Consider the following 15,225-nt stretch of genomic DNA (forward strand, 5'->3'; position numbering starts at 1 on the left):
GTGACCCCTTTCTGCAGCCGTGACCAGAATCAAGCTATCCTGACGGACCTAGCCTGAAACCAGGTACACGGTGCTGGTGACCCCGGAGAGATGGCCTGATGTCAGAGGGAGTGAGTGACAAAATACACGCGCATACTTCAAAAGAGAGGGCAGAACCTGTGATCACTCTCTAATACCAACCCGGCAGCCACAACTTCGGGGGTGCCTCCCATGTGCAGGCACCTAGAGGCACACATGTCCTAGACACCACCAGATGTTCCTAAGGAGTCTGCTGGACCGGCATGTGGTCCACCAGGTGGTGGGAGGACAGCTCTGAGGTCACCTGATGGGGCTGGAACCCAGCAGAGCTGCTCACGGGCTCAGTAACCGGGACGAGCTACTCAGCATCTCCACCTCCCCTCTGTCCAACGGAAATGGAAACTGTCTAGTTGGTATGTCTGCGACGAGCTCGTGTGAAGTGCTTGCAATGGTGCCAGTACACGGTAACAGTACTCTGATCTGCAGATGAGAAGACAGAGGCTCAGAAACACCGAGGAATCCGCTCGAGGTCACTGCTGGGGATTGGTGGGGTTGCCATTCAAATCCAAGTCTGACCCCCAAGCGCTGTAAAAACTTGATTCTCAGTTACCTGCTTCACAAATGGGAGCACTCTGTCCCCACCCGAAGCATAAAGAACTTACCTCCTTGGGCATTAAGCCTCACCTGAATAGAGTACTACATTAAAAGCCTTTACTATATTTTTACAACAAAAACAAACACATATACAGACAAAGGTTACAATGCTGTTGGGGCGCCTAAGTGGCTAAGTCAGCTGAGCGCCTGGATCCTGATCTGGGCTCAGCCTGTGATCTCAGAGTTGTGAGACCGAGCCGCATGTCAGGCTCCATGCTCACCATGGAGCACACTTCTTGGATGTAAAAGGTGTTTTCCTTTTACGTCTTAAACTTAAAAAAAAAAAAAAAAATCCATGTTATTCATCTGCCTTTTAAAATTACAGAAACCCTGGCGGGGTGGGGAGGCCGGGCGGATTATGGGCGGCGCACTTGGGTGGCTCCTTCCGTGAAGCATCTGCCTTCGGCTCAGGTCATGATCCCAGGTCCTGGAATCAAGCCCCGGGTCAGGCTCATCCTCTCTTTCTCACATAAATAAATTTAAAAAAATATACATATACAGAAAACCTGGGACGCCTGGGTGACTCAGTGGGTTAAGTGTCTACCTTCAGCTCAGGTCATGCATGATCCTGGGGTCCCAGGATTGAGCCTGGCAACAGATTCTCTGCTCAATGGGGAGTCTGCTTCTCCCTCTGCCTACCGCTCCCCCTGTTTGTGCTCGGTCTCTCTGACAAATAAACTAATAAAAATTTAAAACATATATGGAAGACCTGTCTTCGAGGCTTTGGCAGGGGGAGGGGGGCACCTAATTAGGCGAGGCTGTACTGAACTGTTTACTGTTCTGCACCTGTGACTACCACCAAGGTGAGCTGTCCGTCAGAGGGACCGTTATTCCAGGGAGAAGTCAGGACCAAGGCCACAGGCCACTACCCACTACTGGGTGGAGCATGTGGGTCTGGCTTATTGACAGGCTTACCCAATCTGCCCTACAACACCCTATGACTCTGTGACCAGTTTATTACATCGTTTTTTTTAATCTTGAGGAATATTATATTCTAAAAACATTATTAATAAAATCATAGGTCTATTCCAAGATTTCTTACTATCTTCTGTAACATTCCACTTGGAAGATAGAAAACCACTAAGTTTTTCTCCAAGGAAGGGTACAAATGGAATGCAATATTGCATTACTGCATGTACTGAATGTAAACCAGGAGGAGAAGGAAACAATTTATACCCCCCTCCAAGACTCTGTGACCAGTTTAAAATATGTCACAAGTAAAAGGTATAAATTACAGACACTTATAAGGGTTTGCTTATTTCCCCTAAACTGCCACAGGTTCAAGAGTACGCCCAAGCCATTAATACCTTTTTGCATTGCAATCCACTGGCCTGAGTGAGGACAGGATGATGTGAACAGCTGGTTGGACAGACTGACCTACCGGCGGTCAAGGGTCCCCTTGGATGTTACAGTGTTCCATGGGTTAAAAAAAAAAATTAAGATTTTATTTATTTGAGAGAAAGAGAGAAAGAGAGGGAGGAGGAGCAGGGGGAGCAGCAGGTAGAGGAGAATCAAGCTGCCCTCTAAGCAGGGAGCCCAATGCAGGATCTGACCCCACCTGAAGGTAGATGTGTAACCCACTGAGCCACCCAGATGTCCCCTCCATGGGTACATTTTTTCTGAAAGAAAAAGCAGAGGCAGATGAAACAAGTGTGGGAGGACACACACCAGGAAGAAGGGTGCTGCTGGTAACAGCCTCACCCAACCAGGCAGGGTTGTGCATCAGAGACCAGCAGCAACAGAAACAGCAGTTTAAAAGGTGTAAACCATGGGACACCTGGGGGGCTCAGTCGTTGAGCATCTGCCTTCGGCTCAGGTCATGAACCCATGGTCCTGGGATCGAGCTTCATTGGGGGGAGGCCTGCTTTCCCTCTCCCACTCCCCCTGCTTGTGTTCCTGCTCTTGCTGTCTCTCGGTCAAATAAATAAATTAAATCTTTCAAAAAATAAAAAAATAAGAGGTGTAAACTGTGTATGTTGTTATTTTAGCTTGTGACGGTATCTTTTGTGCTCCGTCTTCAATAGCACACCTTACACTAGAGAACACGCGTAACTGTCCGTTTCCTTATCTATAAAATTTGGTAACAGCTACCTTGCAAGGCTGTCCTGGGAACTGCGGCTGCTGTGCCTTAAGTGAACTGGCCTGTTCACAGAGGGTTTGTGACTGGAGGGTTGGGAACAAGGGATCCGCTAAGTGAATTGCACGAGAAAACGTACTGTTTCAGTACCAACTCTGCTCGGACAGGTTAAGAAAAACTTCATAGATAACTGTCATGCTTAAGTTGTAGACTTTCTAGTTTCATCTCAAAATAAAACTGGACCACTGAATTCCATTTAAAAATTCTGAACTTTTGGGGTGTCTGGGTGGCTCAGTGGGTTAAGCCTCTACCTTCAGCTCAGGTCATGGTCTCAGGGTCCTGGGATCGAGCCCCGCATCGGGCTCTCTGCTCGGCGGGGAGCCTGCTTCCTCCTCTCTCTCTGCCTGCCTCTCTGCCTATCTGTGATCTCTGTCTGTCAAACAAATAAATATTTTTTTAAAAAATTCTGAACTTTAGATTTAGATGTGAAGAGCCTCATGATGCAAAGTATAAGATAAATACACCCAGCAAAAATCTTTACCCAGAACACAACTGCTTTTTAAGTTAAAAAACAGATGTTGATTGGTTTTACATAATTTTTAAATTAAATAATTTTTAAAAATTAAAAAATTAAATTTAAAAATTAAAAAGTTACATAATTTTTAAAAGGTCTTTTATAACTAAACTCATTTTATTTAAAACTAAGTTCTTAACACAGCACGATTTATTGCAACTGGCAAAAAAGCCAAAAAAACAAAAACTGAGATATTATTATCAAACCCTATAGCAATAGCTTAATGAGCACCAAAACATAAAACCTTAAGATCTCATGTGAGTGAAGAGAAAAAGACACACATTGTCACAGAGAATATAAACTTTGTAATATATGTCAAAAGTTACAAAGTCTGTACTCTTTGACCTAGAAACTTTTCATTATTTATCTTAGAAAAACACCCTCTCACCAAAGACACTATTTATTTATTTAAGATTTTACTTATTTATTTGACAGAGAGAGACTGAGGGAACAAGCAGTGGGAGAGGGAGCAGCAGGCTTCCCACAGGAGAGGGAGCCCAATGTGGGGCTCGATCCCAGAACCCTGATATCATGACCTGCGCCCAAGGCATAGGGGCTAACAACTGAGCCACCCAGGTGCCCCAAGACACTTGTATTTAATAAGAAAAATTCAATGGGACTGCCTAGCTAAAAACCAAACATTTGCTCTGGGCTAATCCCTTCCAATAATAGGCAGGGGAAATAGCACAGGCCTACTCTGCCAAGCCCAGCCTCTCACGCCCAGGGCCTGCAACTTAGCTGGGGCTCTGCGCTTCCATCCCCCTCCCTGCCATTCTACGAGGACTGAATGAACCCAGCCCCCAGCCCCTGAACCAATGCCAAGTTACAAGACGGACAGGAGATTTGGGTTCTGTAGGTTTCACTACACCACGCCACCCTGTGACACAACAGAGGCACCAGCAGCGAGTGCTGTCGAAGAAAGGGGCTGGCCATCCCAGAGACAGCCAGGACCGGGCACAGCTGATGGGGGTGCAAGTCAGCATTCCAATCTTCTGACTCCCAGGACTGCAACTTTATAGCCATTTGGCATAGAATTTCCCAGAACATAGCAACAGAGACACTAAATGACTGAACATTTCATCCAACCACCATATTTGCTGGTGATACACATTCAGTGTAGAAAAATTAAAAAGATAATAAAATTACAAATAGCCCATGATGACAAATAAGGTTCAATCACACTCATCCATTCAAGGAATATTCACCATCACACATAACATATCACATAATTTGAAAATATTAGCTGGGTTTCTGCCAAAGACTAAGTTTTTTTTTCCCTATTTTTATTTTTTAAAGATTTTATTTATTCATTTGAGAGAGAGAGAGAGCACACAGAGTGAGAGGGGGAAGCAGATTCCCTGCTGAACAGGGACCCCTGATACAGGTGTCGATCCCAGGACCCCAGGATCATGACCTGAGTCCAAGGCAGACACGCAACCAACTGAGCCAGCCAGGAACCCCCAGAACTAAGTTTTAAAAACCATTTATACGGATACATGAGCAATACAGACTGATTTTGGAATGAAATGAATTTTAACGTATACGGTTCAGTCCTTAAAAAGGAAACTGATAAAGGGGTGCCCGGGAGGTTCGGCTGGTTAAGCATCTGAGTCTTGGTTTCAGCTCAGGTCATGATCTTGAGGGCCTGGGATGGAGCCCCACACTGGGCTCTGTGCTCGGTGGAAAGTCTGCTCAACAGTTCTCTCTCTCTTGGGGCGCCTGGGGGGCTCAGTCCTTAAGCGTCTGCCTTTGGCTCAGGTCATGACCCCAGGGTCCTGGGATCAAGCCCCGCGTCCATCGGGCTCCATGCTCAGCGGGGAGCCTGCTTCTCCCTCTCCTGCTCCCCCTGCTTGCTTGTGTTCCCTCTCTTGCTATCTCTCTGTGTCAAACAAATAAGTAAAATCTTTAAAAAAAAAAAAAAAAAAGGATTCTCTCTCTCTCTTTCTCTGCCCCTCCCCTCTGCACACTCTGTCTCTCCCTAAAAAACAAATGAATAAGTGTGTTTTGTTTTGCTTTTTAAGATTTTATTTACTATTTGACAGACAGAGATCACAAGCAGGCAGAGAGGCAGGCAGAGAGAGAGGGGGAAGCAGGCTCCCTGCTGAGCAGAGAGCCCGATGCGGACCCTGAGATCATGACCTGAGCTGAAGGCAGAGGCTTAACCACTGAGCCCCCCAGGCGCCCCCTGTTTTGTTTCTTTAAAGATTTGTTTGAGAGAGAACCTCCAGCAGACTCACTGATGAGACAGAGGGGTCTGACGTGGGGCTCTATGCCAGGACCCTGGGATCATGACCTGACCTAAGCCGAAATCAAGAGTCCAACGCCCAACCGCATGAGTCACTTGGTGCCGCACACAGACAGACCTTTAAAGAGAGAGAGAGAGAGAGGAAACAGATGCAGATGGCCTACTGAATGACCTCCCACACCTGGTCTCACTGTGTACCCTCTCTTTACAGAGTGCGAAGGTATACACCATTTCTGCAGTTTCAGTGTCAACCAACGTGCCTGCAAACGTGCAATGCCCTCAGAGAAAATCAGAGCAGAGCACGAGGAGAGACAAAATCCAAACTGAAGGCTGTTTGGCGATCTAATCCTTGAATCTTCCCAGCTACCGGTGACTGACCAGCCGCTAATCCTCTTCAGACTAAGAGGTCACTATTTGAGAGGCAGCCCTGGTGTCAGGACGGGAGAGGAGCAGCATTTTCATAAAATAGAACTGCTACCATTTCCAGCATTGCTGTTGCGTATAAAATTAGGGAGGAGCTGATGAGACACCTTTCCACTTATCACCGCCTACTCCCCCAGCAGGCAGGCAGGGCAGGTAGCGTGACCCCCACTTTAGTGAGGCCCCTGTCATGTGAGCCCTAGTCTTATCATCTTCAGGAGGAAAGTCTAGCACAGACTCTGCTGACCCACAGGGGGGACATCTACAGCACAGGATGCTCCGATCTAACGACCCAGTCAGAGCACCGTAGGCGTCATCTGAGGAATGCTGTAGTTCGAACCGCTATTCACAAAGAGCCAGAGACTCACGAGCGCACCACGCTAAGAGCCTCCTTGCCACCTGTGCAGAGACTGCTCGCCGAGCTTGACGCCAGCCCCCAGAAGACATGGGGTCTGTCTCTTTACTGGAAAACTGGCTGCCTAGCTGGGCGCGCCATAGTTTGCCTGCGGCCCTACGAACACCAGAGCTGTGGGAAAGTTAAGGGATTTTTCAAGGGTGCTTATATCTGTGTGTTCCACGCTCATCTTACTCCCTGACTTTAGGAGCAACTCCCAACTTAGACAAAATTCTTTTTTTCTAGGATTTTACTTATTTACTTGACAGAAACAGAGAACGCTTGCGTGCGCACAAGCAGGGAGAGTGGCGGCAGAGGGAGAGGAAGAAGCAGGCTCCCCGCAGACTGTGAGCCAAATTCGGGACTCAATCCCGGGACCCCAGAATCATGACCCGAGCTAAAGGCAGACACTTTGCCGACTGAAGGGCCCCGACAAAATTCTGTCTTATCACGACCCCCCAAGTCCACTGCAATTTAGCCGTCACCCAACAAACACCTACTGACCCTCCACTGCAACCCAGGGCCACTGTGAGCCGCTCACGTTTAGGCTCTAAAGAGGCACCTCCAGCAGGGGTGCGCGTTAGGGTGCCGCATGGTGGTGTCAGGTAGGCGGTCTGTCAGGAACTGGTATAGAAGGCCTCAATTTTCACGTTCCAGGTCTGAGACTGAGTAAGGCGCTGGTCTCCAGGGTAGCTCCCTGCTGAGCACGGTGCCACCTAGCCACCACGTGCCAGAAGGACTCCAGAACAAGAATGGCCAGACACACACAGCACCCTTCCAATCTCTACAGCACCTTAGTTAATACAACCCCCCTTAGGGGCACCTGGGTGGCTCAGAAGGTTAAGCCTCTGCCTTGGGCTCGGGTCATGGTCTCAGGGTCCTGGGATCAAGCCCCACATCCGGCTCTCTGCTCGGTGGGGAGTCTGCTTCCCCCCCTCTCTCTGCCTGCCTCTCTGCCTGCTTGTGATCTCTCTCTCTGTGTCAAATAAATAAACAAATAAATGTAAAAAGAAAATTGAACCCCCCTTAGCAACAAGAGAATCCCCTCATTCTGCGTTAACAGGGGCACCAGAAGGGCTGCAGAGTCCCTCAGTTCACAAGGCAGGACTCGGCCGCTGCAAGCCCCACAGCAAGGAGTCTCAGGCTGAGGCTCACCCCGCAGAGTTCTTCTTACAGATTACTCCATCTCAATCCACTTAATCAACAAATGTCACCAAGCATTAAGACTAGCATGTGGGGTTTTTCCGCAGGGGTAGGGGTGGCGGGAATGGGAGGAGAGGGAAGAGAGTAACCAAAGACAAAATTTCTAGAAGCATTATTACCAGATCTGACTTTAGAAACTTATTTTGAGGGGCGCCTGGTTGGCTTAGTGGGTTAAAGCCTCTGCCTTCGGCTTGGGTCACGATCTCGGGGTCCTGGGATCAAGCCCCGCATCGGGCTCTCTGCTCAGTGGAAGCTTGCTTCTCCCTCTCCCTCTGCCTGCTGCTCCCCCTGCTTGTGCTCGTGCTCTGTCAAATAAATAAATAAAATATTTTTAAAATATTTAAAAAATAAGGGGGGGGGGGCGCCTGGGGGACTCAGTGGGTTAAAGCCTCTGCCTTCGGCTCGGGTCATGATCCCAGGGGGTCCTGGGATCGAGCCCCGCCTCGGGCTCTCTGCTCAGCGGGGAGCCTGCTCCCCCCCCCACCTGCCTCTCTGCCCACTTGTGATCTCTGTCAAATAAATAAATAAAGTCTTCAAAAAAAATTAAAAAATAAAAACTTATTTTGAAATAATTTAAGTTAGAAGTTGCAAAAAAGATTTTGGGGGAGGTCTCAAGCAGCTCTCTGATGGTTTAACTGGCTGTCCCTTCCCAAAGAGCAGGTGCTTGCCACACTTCCCTCAGAACCCAGGGCTTCAGTGCGCGCTCACAGCCACTTCCCGGTGACAAGCCACTTAGCTGCACCGTGGTCACTGGGCTCATCACTATCATTGCTTCAACAAGTGTTTCCTGGGTATGTGCCAACACCAGTTCTTTACACAAAGCAGACTCCCCACAACCCATCTCATAGTGAAAGAGTAAACATGGTCAGAATAACCAGGCGCTGCAGGAAAATCAGGGAGGAAAGGGAGACAGGAAACGGGAGGTGGCGACTAAACTCTGTGCAGGGAAGTCACGGAGGGCCTGGCTTCATGGAGTGTGAGGATGAGGAAGTGAGTGCTCCCGGCGGACTGGAGCGCAGACAGTTCGCCAAGAGACCAGCAAGAAGGCTGCGGAGGCAGGGGAGGGTGAGTCAGAGGGCCAAAGGTAGGAGGCTGGTCGCAGAAGGGTGGGAGAGGCCTGACAGGCACCCCAGAGGCCACAGGGGTCCCTCGGCAAGGATCAGAGAATCCACCACACGCCTGCCCGAGTGTCTGCTCCCCACACAAGCCCCGGTGCTCTGCTTACACCAGGGCCAAGGCGGCCGGCCTCTGAGGGGCCCGCCACACACATGTCCCCGGCAGTCCTGTGCTGGTCCACAATGACCATCCACAATGACCGCTGGGGGGACAAGGCCATCTGGATCACACAGATCAGCCCCACAGCCAGCCAGCCAGAACCAGCTCCTGGAGCTGTTGGTTTGGCCACGCGCCATCAGGAGCTGCCCTGAGCCCCAGAACCCTGACACAGGTGGAAGGAGCGCCTCGCACACCGAATGATGAAGTCCCCAACGCCCTTAAACCCGGCTTCCGGTTTCAGCCGCGGACACTGCTCAGTCCTGAACTCGGCAGGATATTTCACGAGGAAGAAGCACGAAAGCCACGTCAAGTGGCCGGAGCGCGGGCGAGGGGTGCGCGGGTGGGCAGCCGCGGGAATGGCGCGGCGACAGAGCATTTCTGGCGCTAGGACGTCCGTCTCAACCGACAGCTAGTTAAGGACAAAGGTGTCCAACGCTAACGCAACGCAGGAGCGCCCGGCCGCGACCGGCGGGTTGAACACCCCCGTCCGAGTGAAACGGGAACTCGGCTTCCTCGGCCTGGAGGACGCCACGGAACCGAGCCCGACACCCATCCCGGGCCTGCACCCGGCCCCTCCCCAGGCCGGCCCCTCCCACTGTCTCCTCGAGGACCACGGGGCGAAGCGGCCCGAGAAACAGGGTTCCTGCAAACCGGACGATTCATCTGGACGCGTGAAGGAACGAACCCCGTTCCCCGCGCTGCACCCCAGGGACCCGGGACCAGACGCTGTGGCTCGGTCCCAGCCGCGGCTCGCGGCGCTCCCCCCGCCCCTGGGAAGGAGAAGACCCCCGGGTCGGTCACGGGGACAGTGGGGCGGAGGGAAGGCCGCGCGCGGGCCGCGATCCGGCAGAATTGGGGAGGGACCGAGGGAGCTCGGCGCCCCCCCGTGAGACCCCCCCGCCCCCGGGGCTGCGGCCCCACCTGCCCACCCACAGGGGAACGCACGCCGCTGCGGGAGGCCGTGCCCGGACCAGCTCAGGGCCGCTTGGCCCGCACAGACCCCTCGGGTCGCCCCTGACCGAGGCTCGCGCGGGCCCGGGACCGCGGCGGGGGAGGGGGGGCGCGCCTTCCCGCCCGACCCCCTTTCCAGGTCGCAGCGTCCACCCGGCCCCGCCGCCACAGCCGGCGCTCCGCGAAGCCCCCTCCCCCGCCGGCCCCCGCCCCGCGGGCCCCCACCCCCCACCCCGCGGCCCGGAGGGAGGGTCGCCGCCATTTCCGGCTGCCGGCGCGCCGCCCCGCGGTGTCCCCACCCCGCGGCGCCCCCGGCCCTCACCCCGCGCCCCCCGCAGACCCGCGCGGCCCGCGCTGCCCGCCCCGGCCTGACGGGAGGCCCGTGAGGCCCGCCGCGAGCTCACCTGTCCGCCCGCCCGCCCGCCCGCCGGTTCCGCGGCTCCGGTCCTCAGCTCCGCGGCGCTGCTGGGCAGCCGGCCGACGCGCTCCTCAGCCGGGGTTGCGTCTCAGGGACCCCGAGCGGCGGCGGCTGCGGCGGCAGAGGGCGCGGGAGCAGCACCGGCACAGGCGGCGGGGGCGCGCACGCTCACGCACGCTCACGCACGCACCCGCACAGGCGCGCGCGCCCCCGGAAGAACGTGGGCTCCGCGGGTCGGAGCCGCGGACGGGGCAGGCCGCGCACGCGGCAGGCCGCGCACGCTCCCAGAGCGCTGGGCTCGGGGGCGGGGGTGAGGGAGGCCCCGCCCATATGGGGCGGAGCTGAAACCGACAGCCGCGGAGGCCCCGAAACGCCTTCCGTGGGAGGAGCCTCGAACGACAGCCCGGGGGCGGAGCCCCAAGTGACAGCCCGGGAACGGAAGTCCCGGGAGCAGTGGGCAGAGCTCGCTCCGCGGAGCCGGAAGGGGCGGGGCCGAGGGGCGGGGCGGAGCCTCCAGTCAGTGCGGACGGGTGCTGCGGTGATACCCGGGAGGGGAGGAGTGCGGGGCCTCGTGCTGCCGCCGGGCTTGCTCAGCGCCATAGTAAGACTGGTAACACGGAACTGCCCTCGTCAGGCGGGAAAGGACCGGAGGCCGACGCCCCCCTTCCTCGGACCACCGGGAGAGACCGGCGTTTGCTCTTCCCGGAAGCTCAGGGACAGGACTTCCTTCCCCGCCCCGCCATCCGACCACCCTCCCAGAATCGCCTTCCAACAGCGGCGTGGACAAGCGGGAGGACCAATGTCCACTCACTTCCCCCTATCCAGGCAGGGCTCCTGCGCATCCTGTCGACCACCTGGGAGGGCTGCCTGCCCGCCACCTTTCGCTGTCACTCCCTGTAACCGGAAACAGTTCTACCATTTATTTGGTGCCTGCTTGGTGTCTGCTCCGCTGGCGTGTGCCAGTTTCCATCCAGAACGCACCCAAACACATCTTTCGTCAGTGCTTCTGCATCCTCGCTTCCACTCCTGCCATGTTCCGTTGAGCGGAGTTGTCTTCTAGAAACCTGATGACATCCAGGGCTTCCTAAGACACTGGAGTAAAATCCAGGCTCTTTGCCAACAAGCCCTGACCCCTAGCTACCTCTGCCCTCTTCTTACACCTCCCCGCCATCATGCTGGCTGCAAGTGGCAGAGAGCTCAGGAAGTGTCCCGGTGGTTAGTACACTGCAACATCAAGCAGACGGTAAGAAAAGGCCAGATTAACAATGCATACTCAAGAGGATGAAGGATCCCAGGACAGAATCACAGGAGGAAGGAGAGAATAAAACGGACCTGGTACCAGGACCAGACTGAAGCTGTGTTCAGCCTGTGAGCCAGGCCTTAATGAGTCTCCCCCAACCCCATCTTGACCTAGTAGTTCCACTTTAGGGATATCCTTTCTAAGAAAATGTTCCCAGGGCGCCTGGGTGGCTCAGTGGGTTAAAGCCTCTGCCTTCAGCTCAGGTCATGATCCTAGGGTCCTGGGATCGAGCCCCACATCGGGCTCTCTGCTCGGTGGGGAGCCTGCTTCCTCCTCTCTCTCTGCCTGCTTCTCTGCCTACTTGTAATCTCTGTCAAATAAATAAATAAAATCTTAAAAAAAAAAAAAAAAAAAAGAAAAGAAAATGTTCCCAGATACAGAAAAAGGTTTGTGCTCTTGATGGTGTTTCTTATAATAGTGAAAACGAAAACCTGCCTGACTCTACAAGTAAGCACACTCAAATGGAACAATATAGTTTTGTGGGTTTTTTTAAAAATTATTTTGTAGAGGGAGAGAGAAGGGCGGGGAGGGTCAGAGAGATGGGGATAATCTTAAGCAGGTTCCATGCCCAGTGCAGAGGCTGACCTGGAGCTCGATCTCATGACCCTGAATAATGAACCAAGCCAAAATCGAGTCAGCTGCTTAACCGACTGAGCCATGCAGGCGTCCCTGGAACACTATAGTTATTAAAAATGTATACAAAGGGGGTGCCTGTGTGTCTCAGTGGGTTAAGCATCTGCCTTCAGCTCAGATCATTATCTCAGAGTCCTGAGATCGAGCACACATCGGGTTCCCTGCTCCGTGGGAAGCCTGCTTCTCCCTCTCTCACTCCCCTTGTGTTCCCTGTCAAATAAACAAATATTTTAAAAAAAATGTATACAAAGGGGGCGCTTGGTTAAGTGTCTGCTTTTTGCTCAGATCATGATCCGGGGGTCCTGGAATAAAGCCCTGAGTTGGCTCCTTCCTCAGCGGTAAGCTGGCTTCTTCCTCTCTCTCTCCCCCTGCTTGTGCTCTCTCTTGCTCAAGTCAAATAAAGTTTTTTTTTTTTGATGTATATAAAGGCAACATAACAGCATAAAAAATTCTTGTGATAGTCCTTGCAAGTAAATGAGCAAGATGCAGGATATAAAAAGTTCATCCTTACAAGTGTGTTTTTATTTATTTATTTTTAAAGATTTTATTTATTTATTTGACAGAGATGACAAGTAGGCAGAGAGGCGGGCAGAGAGAGAGGGGGAAGCAGGCTCCCTGCTGAGCAGAAAGCCCGATGTGGGGCTCGATCCCAGGACCCTGAGATCACGACCTGAGCCGAAGGCAGAGGCTTAACCTTAGACTGACCCACTCAGATGCCCCACAAGTGTGTTTTTATTTTTATTATTTTTTTTTAAAGATTTTTTTATTTATTTATGAGAGAGAGCGAGCGAGCGAGCACAGGCAGACAGAATGGCAGGCAGAGGCAGAGGGAGAAGCAGGCTCCCTGCAGAGCAAGGAGCCCGATGTGGGACTCGATCCCAGGACGCTGGGATCATGACCTGAGCCGAAGGCAGCTGCTTAACCAACTGAGCCACCCAGGCGTCCCAAGTGTGTTTTTAAATAAGCAACCCAACCTGTTCAGATAAAGTAAGACAGAAAAGATACCTGTGAAATGCTGACAGTGGCTGTAGTCAGCCCCTGTGCTGTCCATGCCCCTTGATCAGGCGAGGCGGACCTCGTTATCCTCACCCTGAGACAAGGGAACTGAGGCTTGGGAGAAGGAGGTGCTGCTACTCTCCAACAGCAGCTCCTCCCAGCGGTGCCCTTGCTCCTACCCGCCCCACCACTTGCTGCCACCCTCCAGGCTCTCAAAGCTCACCTCACACAAGTCCCTTAGGTAGAGCAATACCTTGTCTTCCTCAACAGATGGAATTGCAAAGCCCTTCAGGGCTGGGTCCACATCAGATTCCTCTATCTCACAAGGCCCCACAGATTCTTACCCTCAGAATATTTGAATATTAATACATGAAGACTATGTGGGGCACCTCGGTGACTCAGTTGGTTAAGCATCTTTTTTTTAAGATTTTATTTATCCACCTGACAGAGATCACAAGTAGGCAGAGAGGCAGGCAGAGACAGAGAGGAAGGGAAGCAGGCTCCCCGCCGAGCAGAGCCTGATGCAGGACTCGGGTCCCAGGATCCCAGGACCATGACCCAAGCCCAAGGCAGAGGCTTAACCCACTGAACCAGCCAGGCGCCCCTAAGCATCTGACTCTTGTTCTCAACTCAGGTTTTGATCTCAGGGTCTTGAGTTCAAACCCCACATTGCGACACCCAGTGTGGAGCCTACTTTTTAAAAAAAGGTGGGGAGATAAAGAAAAAGAAAAGAAAAACACCATGAAAACAACCCCCCCCCCCAAAAAAAAAACCCAAGAAAACCTCATGGAACCCATTCCCAAAGTAAATGAAAGTAAATGTGCTTTTCACCCTTTGTACTAGCTGACTGCTGCACTGGACTGCCGTGCAGGGTGCGCGGCTCATACATGTGAAGTAACTAGGCTTCCCTGCTATTTTTTCTGGGGCAAGCCTGCTCTCTGATCCCAAAGAGAAGTCTGGTGCTCCCAGTGAAAGTGCTGACCACCAGAAACACCCACAACAGCAGGAATGGACACAACTGGAGCACCAGGCCAGCAGAAAGGGGCTCCCCCAGAGGGCCTTAGGGGTGGGTGTGGCTAGCACCACAGGGCATAACATTAAGGGAAAGCAGAGCACAGAACACTGTGTCTTATGAGTAAGGGGAAAGGAATGAGAATACACATTCTTATTTGCTCACCTTTTCATGTAGAAATGGAGGATGAACATGTAATGAGTCATCACAGGGGCACCTGGGTGGCTCAGGTCCCCACCATCTCAGGTCCTGGGATCAGCCCCGCTATCTGGCTTCCTGCTCATCGGGGAGTCTGCTTCTCCCTCTGCCTCTGCCCCTTTCCCCGACTCGTGCTGTCTTTCAAATAAATAAAATCTTAAAAAGAGAAAGGGTCATCACAGAGGGCAGGCAGGCCACGGGTGGGGAACCAGAGCCTGTTTCTGAGCCCATGCTGGACCCACTTGTTCATCTCACAGACCCCGTGCTAACAAAGGAGTCGTCAAACCGCGCTCAGGCCGCTCAGCCGGCACTCACTGAGGCCTCCCGTAGCAGCCGACCCACTGCCGACCCTGCTGACCAGAGCCTGCTGTCCCCACTCCGTCTGCGCCACCGTAATTCAGGAGTGCTGCCCTTGACAGTTGGTTCGTTTGCTCAAGGCTGCCCTTTACCTTTGTTCACAGGGTCCCACCTCTGGGGCGGGGGGGGGGGGTTGCTGTAAGGGTGGGACTCTCTTACGAGCCCCACAGCCCACTCAGCGGCCTTCTTCCGCCTGAATGAGACTGTGCACCCGAGGGATACATGTGGCTTTCCTGTCTCTCACCGCTCGGGTGTAAGGGCAACGAAATTCGATGCTCACAGCACTTCCGAGTGGCTCCCGAACAGGCCCAACCCTTCAACGGGGCCAGTGTGGTCGGCCAACCAGCCTCTCTGGTGCCTGGATGCCGGCCTCCAGCTGCTTAGCCCTGAGCCCGCTTGCAAGCTGGCCGGCTCCTTCTCACCCTCCCTATGCCCCTTCCTCAGACACCCCACAGACCCGTCACCACAGCACTCTCACGGCGCGCTCTGTCTTCACTCAG

Source organism: Lontra canadensis, unplaced genomic scaffold, assembly GCF_010015895.1.
Source record: "Lontra canadensis isolate GAN:19392208 unplaced genomic scaffold, GSC_riverotter_1.0 scaffold65, whole genome shotgun sequence".
In the NCBI taxonomy this organism is placed as follows: Eukaryota; Metazoa; Chordata; class Mammalia; order Carnivora; family Mustelidae; genus Lontra; species Lontra canadensis.